Here is an 11,299-nt window from a genome sequence, read left to right as displayed (position 1 = left end):
CATGGGACTCTGTTCCTTTTGGATACTCTTAAGCATGGTGATAAGGTTCTGACTGTGTCAGACACCTGGGTGCATGGTCCTAAAACAAAAGGGAATTGGAAATTATAGAAATACTGTGGTGAAAAATGCAACATGTGACATGATAACTATCACTGATGATAATTATCACATCACATTTCACATTTTTTCCCCATTAATTTTGCTTTCAAAGGAATGCAGTGCTGAACTATAATATGGGGGAAATACTGCATCATTGTGGGTGCTACCTTTTAGATGAGATGTTTCACAGACTGTCTGTTTTAGTGGATGTTAACAAACCCATGACATTATTTGAACAGAGAAGTGAGTTGCTTCTGGTATCCTAGCCAACAATTCTCCAGATTAATTGATCATTCATTTCATAGCTTTCTGAGCTTGCTGGTTGCTCTTTTTGCCCACAGAAACAATATTATTTTGTGAAATGCTTTGAGACATTTTGATGTGTTGTCAGGTTGTGGTCAAGGTGTTAGTAATGGTCAGTAATGGCTGCTTCTATAGCTGCCTTGACTATGATTTTCTCAGCATTGCGCACAGCAGATATTCAAAACGCTAGTTAAAATAGCTATGAACTGAACGACAAGAAACTGTCCTGACATATTTTCATTTTGTGATATGAGTTTTCAAAGGATGAGTCATATTGAGTTACCTGCAGCCTAATGCCCTTATCATTCTTGAATTATAGAGCTGCATTCATATCTATTTGGTACATTCCCACAAGAGTATAGCTAAAATTAGAACTCATCATGTAGGGAATTGCGGATGTGGAGACAACAAAATATAATCACCAACATTATATGTCATTTTCAATTTTCATAGAGCTCTTATCTATTCCTCCGCTAGAGTTACTTCCTACTCTTGCTTCCCATAGCTTATTGTTTCACTGTCAATTGTTTCCTTTTGCTGTTCATGCATTTATCATGTGTCTTGTTACACTGGCAAAATACAGAGCCCCAGTTAGATTTTCCCAGCAATTATTTTTCAGATATCTCCATTTAGATTTCAGTTCTCAATTAAATTCAGATCACAAAGAGGAATAATTTTACCTAATATAGGAGCCCTGTAGCTCAGTGGTTAGAGCACTCGCCTCACGAGCGAGAGACCTGGGTTCTATTCCCAGCAGGGCGAAATGTTGGACAAGCTTCCTTACTCCACACGCCTCTGTTTACCTAGCTGTAAGTAGGAACCCAGTTGTTAGTCGATTGGCGGATCGCTTTTCCAGGGGATAATAATCCCTCACAAAAAACAACAATAATTATTTGGTCACTCAATCGACGACTGTTTGTGGGACACTGCTGTGTGCAATTGGCTGCCGTGTTTCACCCACAAAAATACAGTCAATTCACTTTACAGTATATTCTGTGAAGCGCTTTGAGACATCTAGAAGACGTGAAAAGTGCTATATCAAATGCAAGGATTATTATTATTATCATTGTTATTATGATTATTATTATAATACAAATCCTTTCTACAAAAAAACTCAGCAGGTCTGAATTAAAGAACGTCTGGACAATAATATTACTGTTGGAAAATGACACAGAAATTTGTATTTTATAACATATTAATCACTACTTTGTCAAAAAACATGTTAGAATTCACCAAGCGTTGGATTGTTCACCCACTAATAGGGAACGTGAGCTGGGTTTAGATGGTCGTGAGACAGGTTAGTTTTATCCTACTGATGATGTGTAGTGCAATATATTTTTGAATAGGGAGTGAACAATGCATTCAGAGCTGTGTGTTGAGTGTATTTTGTAGGAGCAAATTCTTAAGAGAGAATTTGCACACAGCAATGTCCCACAAACAGCCAGGAAGTGAATAACCATTTTTTTCTGAAGGATTGTTGAGCAGAATACCAAGAGAAACTCCCTTTTCTTTTCAAGAAGTGCCATGGGATCTTAAATGTCCACCTGAACAGACAGATGGCACCACGGTTTTTATAACATCTCCTCTAAAAGATTGCATTTCTGATAATGCAGTTCACCACAGCACCATGCAGGAGTGTCAGCCTAGACTGTGATTTCCAAGTCCTAAAATGGGTAAGTAGCCATTGTTAAAGCATTTTATAAAATCTAGCATGCATATGGAGTTGAAGTGGAACGAAAAGCAAAATGTAAATGTCTTTAAGTTTAAAAAAAATTCTAAGTCAATGGCCAGTTATATCTTGAAAAGAGCTTCAATTGTGTCTCTTCTCCATTGTGTTCAAAAGGCCATCTAACTGGATTGACTAATGATTGGGAAGATGTTTAAAAAGCATTTTAAGTTAGAGGACCACTGATTCAGAAAAACTGCAGCAAATGTTCCATTGGCTACAATTAACCATTGAGAGTTATTTTTGGACCAAAATTATTAATTTTGTGGGGATTTTTTAAATGATTGGATACTTGACATTGCATGAGTGATAACATGTTATTCAGTATGTTTAGGAATGCCAATGGCCTTTAGCATTTTCAGAGTTTTCTTTGCATTTGCAAAAAAAAGCACTGATCAAATACTGATATTTATGGAATTATAAAGAGTGAAGCACAAATTCAAACATGACTAAGAGATGAACTAAGAGGTTTTATTGTCTCTGCACCAAGACTTTTTTTTATCAAATCCTCACAGAGGATACGTGGGACAGCATTTAGGTTATGGTAATATTCCAATAAATGTCCATAGTGGTATATACGGCTATGAGAAAGATTTCATATAGATTTCATGACCATATCATATAAAACAATATGGCCACAAGCATAAAGTGAAACAATATTTTCCACTGGTAGGACCTCTCAAAAGAGACACAAGCCAACTATGCACTTATGCATGGGCAGCTGTTTGTCATGAATTAATTTACTGGTGCGTGTATTGGCTCCAGGAAAAATGTTTTCAGGGTTTAGACAGAATGTTGTAGAAGATCCTTGCCTGAAACTAAGGTAATATGTAAAATAATCCTGCCAAAAAGTGGGAAACTGAAAATATGTGCAAAAGTGACATTAAACTTTTCTAACTTTTTATTGTCCTTCCCTGGCTGCTCTGAAAAGGTAATTATATGCTTTTTACTTTAAACTGCTGCAGTACTTGAGGGGAAAGTACTTCCATTATGGTGTTGGGTAGGCAATTCCCGGGTTTTTTGATCCATAATCTATTCAGCAATCCACATGCTGGTGCTAGGTAATCAGGAACATACTTAAAATTATTTTATAGTTGGATGGCACAACTATAAAATAATTTTAAGTATGTTCCTTTCTTTTGACTATTACAGATATATTACAAATGCAAGGATTATATTTTGAGTGGGCTATGTCCAAACCTTTTATCATATCTTAGAAATAGCCTAAATTTAAACTGTTGGGATTTTGATGTATTTTATGAAGTCCAATAAAAAGAAATGAGTTAAAAGCTAAGCGTAACTGCATTTTGGATTAATTGTTCATTGAGACAGTATATACCAGACAATTATCTTGAATTTCTTTCTGTCAGCATTGTACATAAGTACATTTATATTTATTTTCTAATACCAACAGCTTGGGGACAGTCATGAAAAAACCTTAATGATAATGGCTTTTTATCTGATCCATGAGAAGGAAATGTCCTTCATGTTACACATGAGGTTAGTCCTTCATATATTATTTAGCACTTTTTTACGCCTGGTAAAACTTTATGAAAAGACTTTTGCTCAGGGTGACTTGTTTTACTATGCTCTACTGATTGAACTTACATTCCACAAAAAGTCAAATTTTGATGTGGGTATTGACTGTTAGAGTGTGAATTACACTCTATTCATTATTATGTAATCAGTTAAAATCCTTAAAATTGGTAAAAGTTCACAAATCTTTATGATTAGTTTGGTTCCAACAAATAGAATGTGAAATGAAATAGTTTATGACCAGTATATGAGCAGTACGCCATCTTCAGTGTGGGTAACTGAATTATTATACTCTTAAAGCAGCAATGTAACAGACTCAGTTAGCTCCCCTTCATGGCTCAGTGGTTAAGTTTACTGAATCAGGGAATACCTTGGTTCAAACCTTTGAGTTAGCAGATGTGAGAGGGATTGTTGTTCAGTTAGTCTCCTTGGGTTCCTTGGGCTAAGTGCAGATGGGGGTGTATAACAACAAAACAACAAGATTACATTTGTATAGTGCCTTTCACGTTGGGAGGATGTCCCAAGGTGCTGGACAGTGTACAGCATTTCAGACCCGAGTTGGGGTCAGGGGGGTAGAAGGGAGGGGAGGGGAAAGGGGATGGCCGATGGCATGGTCGAAGAGGAGGGTCTTGAGGCGGGACCTGAAGGAGGCTAAGGTGGGGACGAGGCGGAGTGAGTGGGGGATGGAATTCCAGAGGTTGAGGGCAGAGTGGCTGAAGTATTAGTCCAAGATCCTACTCCTGATCATTGATCAATAACCTGTGCTGCAGTGGATATTGGCCAATATCCAATGAATATACTGTATTTGGATATTAGGTTTTCGTTTTTGTCTGAATTGTTTTCATAGCTTACCAACTCTCATTTTTCCAGAATGAAACATAAGGAATGGTACAAAAGGCAAAGTACTGCTGATGCTGGAAATCTGGTATAAACAGAGAAGTCGCTGGGAACACGCAGCAGGTCAGGCAGCATCTGTGGAGAGAGGAAAATGAGGTAACGTTTCAGGTCAATGATCTTTCATCAGAACGCTGATACAATTCTGGCAAAAGTCATTGACCTGGAACGTTAACTAATTTTCCTCTCTCCATGGATGTTGCCTGACCTGCTGCGTATTCACAGTGACTTCTGTGTTTATATTATATAAGGAATGGTAAGAAACTGGAAGGAACCTAGTATCCATGAAATTGGACCACAGAAGAAGCCAAACAATTCTTCTGTCACTAAAAGTAGTGGTATTGAATAAATAAATAATGAACAGTAATTCTTTGCATTTGGTATAGATCCTGATTATATTGTCAAAATGTCTCAAAGTGCTTCACAGGATTTCATTGTGAAGTCTATTGACTGTATTTGTAGGAAAGCACAACAGCCAATTTGTGCACAGTCGTGTCCCACAAACAAACATGAAGCAAATGACCAATCTTATCTGGGGGATTGTTGGCCAGGACACTGGTGGAAATCCCTTTTCTTTTTGAACAGCGCTGATGGGTCTTTGATGTCCACCTCAACAATCACAGACAGGATCTTGGTTTAAAGTCTCATCTTAAGAACGGTATCTCTGGCAATGCAACACTCAATTGACTGTCAACTTAGACTATGAGCTCAAAGTCCTGACATGGGACACATCAAGCCATTTGTGCACATCCTCAATGTTGCTACAGTTAACAAGATGAAGAATTTTAGCCCTTTAAGTTAATCCTTCCACGAGAGGAAGGTAAAAAAGCAAGGGATTTTTTTTGAAAGTGCAGTGCTTATTTGAATAAAGCACCAGAAGGCTTTTTGCTGAAAAATACTCCTTCATAAGAGAGCTAAATGGGACAAAATTTTAAATAAAATGTAATTGGAACCTCCAATGCAATCTAATTTAATTCTGATCATTACAACATTTTAACTTAGCTATTTTTTGATTTGTGTTTCTTAGCTTTCTTGCTTTTAATTGGACATTGGATAATTTCTTTAAACATGTGCTCTTCCAAATTTATTGAGTCACCTAATTGAGGCAATATACCCTATAGGGTAATATATCAAAAAAGAAAAAAAAATTCTCAGATATATTCCTATTCACCCCCAAATTGACTGAAATAATCTTCAGGATAACAGTACAACATCATTCATATCAGTATCATAAATGTGATATTATGTGAAAATTGGAACATTACTAATTCATTGCTTGAATTTCATATTTTACCTAAAATCAGTAAATATATCTAGTCATTTCAGAGGAAATCTTCTAGACAACAGTAAAAACAACAACTTTCATTTATTTAGCGCCCTTCATGCCTTCATAGCACCCTTCATGCGTCTCAGAGCGCTTAATAGTGGCGGAGCCCGATGCTGAGCCATGGAAAAGGGTAAGGTGACAGAAGGCATGGTCAAAGAGGAAGGTCTTAAGGCACAACCTGAAAATGGGGAGAGAGACGGCAAGGCAAAGGAATTGAGCGAGAGAGTTCCACAGCTTCAGGGCGTAATGGCTAAAGGCAATGGCGGCAGGTAGTAATATAGGAAGAGAGCAGGTTGGAGAGTGACAGGGCATGAAAGGATTTAAGTACAAGAGTGAGGATCTTGAAGTCAATGGAGTTTGATGAGGATTGGGGTAATGGAGGTACAGAGTTTAGTGCAGGTGAGAATGTGGTTGGCGGAGTTTTTAATTAGTTGAATAGTGGAGCAGGGGAGACCAGGGAGGAGGACGTTTGAGTAGTCGAGGTGGGATGAGACAAAGGTGTGGCCGAGGGTTTCGGCAGCTTTTGGAGTGAGGTATGGACGGAAGCGGACAATGTGGTGGAGGTGGAGGAAAGCCAGGCACCGGATGTGTGGTACAAAGGACAGCTGGAGATCAAACCTTATATCTAAATTGCGCACAGATTCAGTGAGTCTTAGGGTGAGATTGGGTAGGATGAGAAGGTCTGAACTGCATGAGAGAAGACATTGACGGGAGTCAAATAATATCAGCAGACTAGGAGTTGCAGCTGGAGGAAGAGAAGTAGATTTGTGTGTCATCCACATACATGTGGAAGTTGACCCCATGTCTGTAGATGACATCGCTGAGAGGGAGCATGTAGATGAGGAAAAGAAAAGGGCCAAGGATGGAGCCTTTGGACAAGTTTCCTTATTCCACACGCCTCTGCTTACCTAGCAGTAAGTAGGAATCCGGTTGTTAGTCGATTGGCAGATTGCTTTTCTGGGGGTAATAATCCCTTGAAAACATAATAATAATTTGGTCACTCAATCCAATTTTGTGGGCGAAACATGGCAGCCAATTGCATACAGCAGTGTCCCACAAACATGACCAATTTATTTATTTTTTTTGTTGAGGGATTATTATCAGGTGTGTGGAGTAAGGAAACTTGCCGAAGGTTTCGCCTTGCCAGGAATCGAACCGAGGTCTCTCGCTTGCGAGGCGAGTGCTCTAACCACTGAGCTACAGGCCTCCACAAACGATGGGTATTCTGGAAGGATTAAATCAAATGGACTAAACGTCTTCTTTATCCAAACTTCTTGTGAAATATGCCTAATCTTTTCTATGAAGAAATCTACTTACAAAAATGCCTTTCATATGGGTTAGATTCATTTACATTCAGTTTGAATGAATAAATTCACTGAGCTATAATCTTGTATATTTTACAGAACACTCTGTGATGCTCTTCACTGAAACATCAAGGGCTTCACAGACCATCAGTAAAACATTATTACAATTGAAGCATTCTTTTTATTGGCAAACTGATACTTACATGTTCGTTGTGATTCACTGTCTGAAGAATACCAATTAAAATGAAATGTGCTGCCATCATTAATGCTTCATCCACGATAAATCAGAAGCTTCTCAATAATTTCCAAGAAAGCTATTTTTGAAATTGCATTCATACAAAATAATGCATGGGTCACCAGAGGGTTTGTGCAAAATGTTAGTACATTGTTCTTTTGAGAATTTAGTTTCTCGTCTAATAAATGGGATGAATATCATTTTTTTATGAGTTCTTGGGAACTTTTTTACTTAGAAAAGATTTTCTTTGAGCAAGTTGGGCAGCCAATGAGGACACACAAAGGGGCCTGAATTGTCACCTTTGATCTTATTGATTTGGCACTCATTCCGAGAATGCACATGATTAACAAGTGGATGTAGTAATGATTTAGTGGGAAGCTATCTTCCAGAGTTGAAACTAAAATGTGCTTTTAGGCTTATGTAAGAGAACTCTCTCTTTTATCAAAACACTTTGATATCAGACCCAATGGTTTACTATAGCTCAAAACTGAGGCTATCCAGTCTCGACTCTGCACTCCCCAACGCTTCCCTCCACAAGCTGCTGATCATCCAGAACTCCGCAGCTGCATTCTCGTCCACATTAGGCTCCATGAATTGTCACCTTTGACCGTATTGATTTGGCATTAGGCTCCATGAGCCTAATGTCACCCCTCAATCTTCTTTGTCCATTTTCCAATGAAAAAGTCTGAGTTCCTCCGATCTCTGCTCATAGGCCAAAACACTTATACTCAGTATCATCCTAGTAAATTTCCTCGACGTCCCCTCTATGGCCTTGACGTCCTTCCTAAAGTGGGGAAACCAAAATTGAAAACAATATTTTAACTGCAGTCTAATTAACAATTTGTATAATTTATATACCCCAGGCTCCCACTTTATTTTTAAAAGCAGTTTGAGATATTTTCCCAACAAGAAAGTTTCTATGTAAGTGTACATTGTGGTTGATATAAGTTTGTGATAGTTTCAACATATCTTTTCATTGTTTCTAAACAATTTGGACAAACAATCTTAAAAAAACTAGTATGTATCAATTTTTTTCTTAAATACATTAGTACTATTTGGTTTAACCACAGCTTTCAGCAGCAAGTTCTATATGCTTACCACCTTCTGCGTGAAGAAGTTCCTCCTAAACTCCCAAATATAAGATAGCTAAATAATACATTAGATATATTATTAGCTAACTTATACTTATGTCATCTTGGTTTGGATTTACCAACAAGTGGAAACAACCTATCAACATTTACTTTTTCCTTTCATAATCTTAAACACTTCTATCAGGTCCTGTCTTATTCATCTCAACTCAAGAGAGAAAAGCTACAACCTGTCTAATCTTTCTTGAAAGCAATATCGACTCAATATTTCCACTGGTAACATTGTCCCTAATACATTTTTAAAAGCCTGAAGCTACATCATAATTCAATTCCAATAGTAGGGAAAAGACAGAAATAAATACTGTTTTCCGTGAGTGTAATTTCTTTTTTTCTATAAATTTCCTATAAATTCCTGATTTCAGTTGTGCCACTGTGGAAAGGGACTGAGTGCTGCTCAGATAATCTTCTAGGGGCAACAGAAGGAAATTGAAGGTAAGAATCAGTTCAGGTTGTTCACACATCCTATTGGCTAATTATGAGCAGCATAAAATGGCTAAAAGTCCCTTCTTCCTCTGAATATCTTTGATTTCTTATGATCTCTGTTGAATAAAAACGGCCATTTATGCAGCATCTATTATGATAGAAAATAAAGCTGCACGTCGCATTCAAAATATCGAAATGAAACCACTGTTTGAAATACAAATTATTGTGACGCCTTATTATGGAAGCATTAAAAATGCCATTAAGATTTAACATTTATCAATACAAAATAAAAAATATAACAGCATCATATTCTACAAGGTGCTCGTATTTGGATAAATATTAATAGCTGTTCTGGTGAAACGAATCAGCTCTTTTCCCTTAGGTAGGCAACGTTCCAGTCAAAGACAATTCTATTCTAAAGATTTATTCCTCTGGATTATAAATGGAGATACTTACTCCTCGATGCTGTTCAGTTGTGCCTCATTCCTCAATTGAAGTGTTAGTCAGAGGTAATCCAAGAGTGAAACATGCTGTTGTGTGGTGTTATGAATGGTGGGGGTCATCTCACCCATTGTTCCCTATTCATTATGTTATGGATGTGGAAGGTCGTGATGTACAGACAGTAAGCGAGTTCAATGTAATGTCTGCTCCCAAGCTGCCTGTGGCAACCAATAACTCACACTTACAGTGCACCTTCGGAGTGTGGGTGACAGCCTGGCTCAGTTGATAGGACTCTACCTGGGAGTCAGAGGATTATGGTTTCAGGACTTGGAACTCATATAGTCTTAGCTGACACTCCAATGCAGTGCTCATTGTTAGAGGTGCCGTCCTTCAGATGAGATGTTAAAGTGAGGCCCTGCGTGCCTGTTCAGATGGACATTGAAAGATCTTAAGGCACTGTCTGAAAAGAGAAGGGAGTTTCTCACAGTATTATGGCCAACATTTTCTAAATAAAATTAGTCATTCACTTCATGGCTGTTTGTGGGCCATTGCTGTGTGCAAATTAGCTTCTGCATTCACCACTTTACGATATACACTTTACATCAGGCACCAGCTTGTTTTCTATGATCCACTCTACCCATCCCACCATTGGCAGGTGGGCTTTCAGCCTATCTGCTCCTCCCAAACTCTGGAACTTCAGCCTGGAATCTCTCTGGTTCTCTCCCTCCCTTTCCTCATTTAAGGTTTCTTCCAGACTTACTTTTTTAACTGCACTTTCGATCATCTTTCCCCTTAGCTCCCACCTCTAGGTCAGTTGCCAAGCAAGTATTGTTAAAGACCTTGGGGTGTCCTCCAAATGTGAAAGGCACTATATAAATGTATGTTTGATGTTGCTGTTGTATAACTGTGAAGCGCTTTGAGACATCAACAACAACAACAACAACATTCCATTTATTGAGCGCCTTTCATGTCGGGAGGACATCCTCCAGATCTGAAAGTGTGATACCAAATGTAAGGATTATTTATATAATCGTGTAAATAAACATCTCAAAGTGGTGCACCAAGATGGAAATGATGCCAGAGCAGGACAGAAGTTAGAAGTGTAGGAGGGAGATGACTGTAGCCAAAGTTAATGAGGTAAAATTTAGAATGGTTTTGTATAAGCAGACTTCATGCAGGTTGCACACCTTGGAATGCTTTATAGATAAAATAGAGAGTACCAAGCAGAGTGATATAAGGAGTTTTCAAGTTAAGAAAGGCAGGTCTCAAGACTATTAACAAGCATATCTGAAATCATCTGAAGTCATAGATTAGATTTCTTCCACTGCATGGTTTAGGGTTATGAGCAACTAACTGTCAGGTGCACAGCACAAGGAATAACTGATAAGAATAGATACTACACTTGATCTTAGCCAAAAGAGTCTTGTATTTAGATTTGTTTGATAAACTAGGTTTTCCCTGTCCTTTTTGGAGTCCTATAGCTCAGTGGTTAGTGCACTTGCCTTGCAGGCGAGACACCTGGGTTCAATTCCAGGCAGGGTGAAACCTTGGGCAAGTTTCCTACTCCACACGCCTAATAATAATCCCTCCAAAACACAAAACAATAAAAAAAATTGGTCATTTTCAATCCATGACTGTTTGTGGGACACTGCTGTGCGCAATTGGCTGCCACGTTTCGCCCACAAATATACGGTCAATTCACTTTACAGCATATTCTGTGAAGTGCTTTGAAATGTCTAGAAGATGTGAAAAGCGCTACATCAAATGCAAGGATTATTATTATTATTATTATTATTCCCTACTCACTAGGCCAAATTAAACCTAATGTGATTCGCATTCTTATCAGGATTTATTAATCTCCTG

At 38.1% G+C, this 11,299-nt stretch overlaps 1 non-coding gene across 1 annotated transcript; it reads left to right on the top strand.

Moving 5' to 3' along the window:
• Positions 1 to 1,092: 1,092 nt before the first annotated feature.
• On the top strand, positions 1,093 to 1,164 carry trnav-cac. The gene has a single exon. It is a non-coding gene; the product is annotated as a tRNA-Val (tRNA).
• Positions 1,165 to 11,299: the final 10,135 nt, after the last annotated feature.

The sequence above is a fragment of the Callorhinchus milii genome, unplaced genomic scaffold (assembly GCF_018977255.1).
Source record: "Callorhinchus milii isolate IMCB2004 unplaced genomic scaffold, IMCB_Cmil_1.0 Scaffold3, whole genome shotgun sequence".
NCBI classification, from domain to species: domain Eukaryota; kingdom Metazoa; phylum Chordata; class Chondrichthyes; order Chimaeriformes; family Callorhinchidae; genus Callorhinchus; species Callorhinchus milii.
Note: the sequence above shows the minus strand (reverse complement) of the source record. Positions and strands in the feature narration are given on the sequence as shown.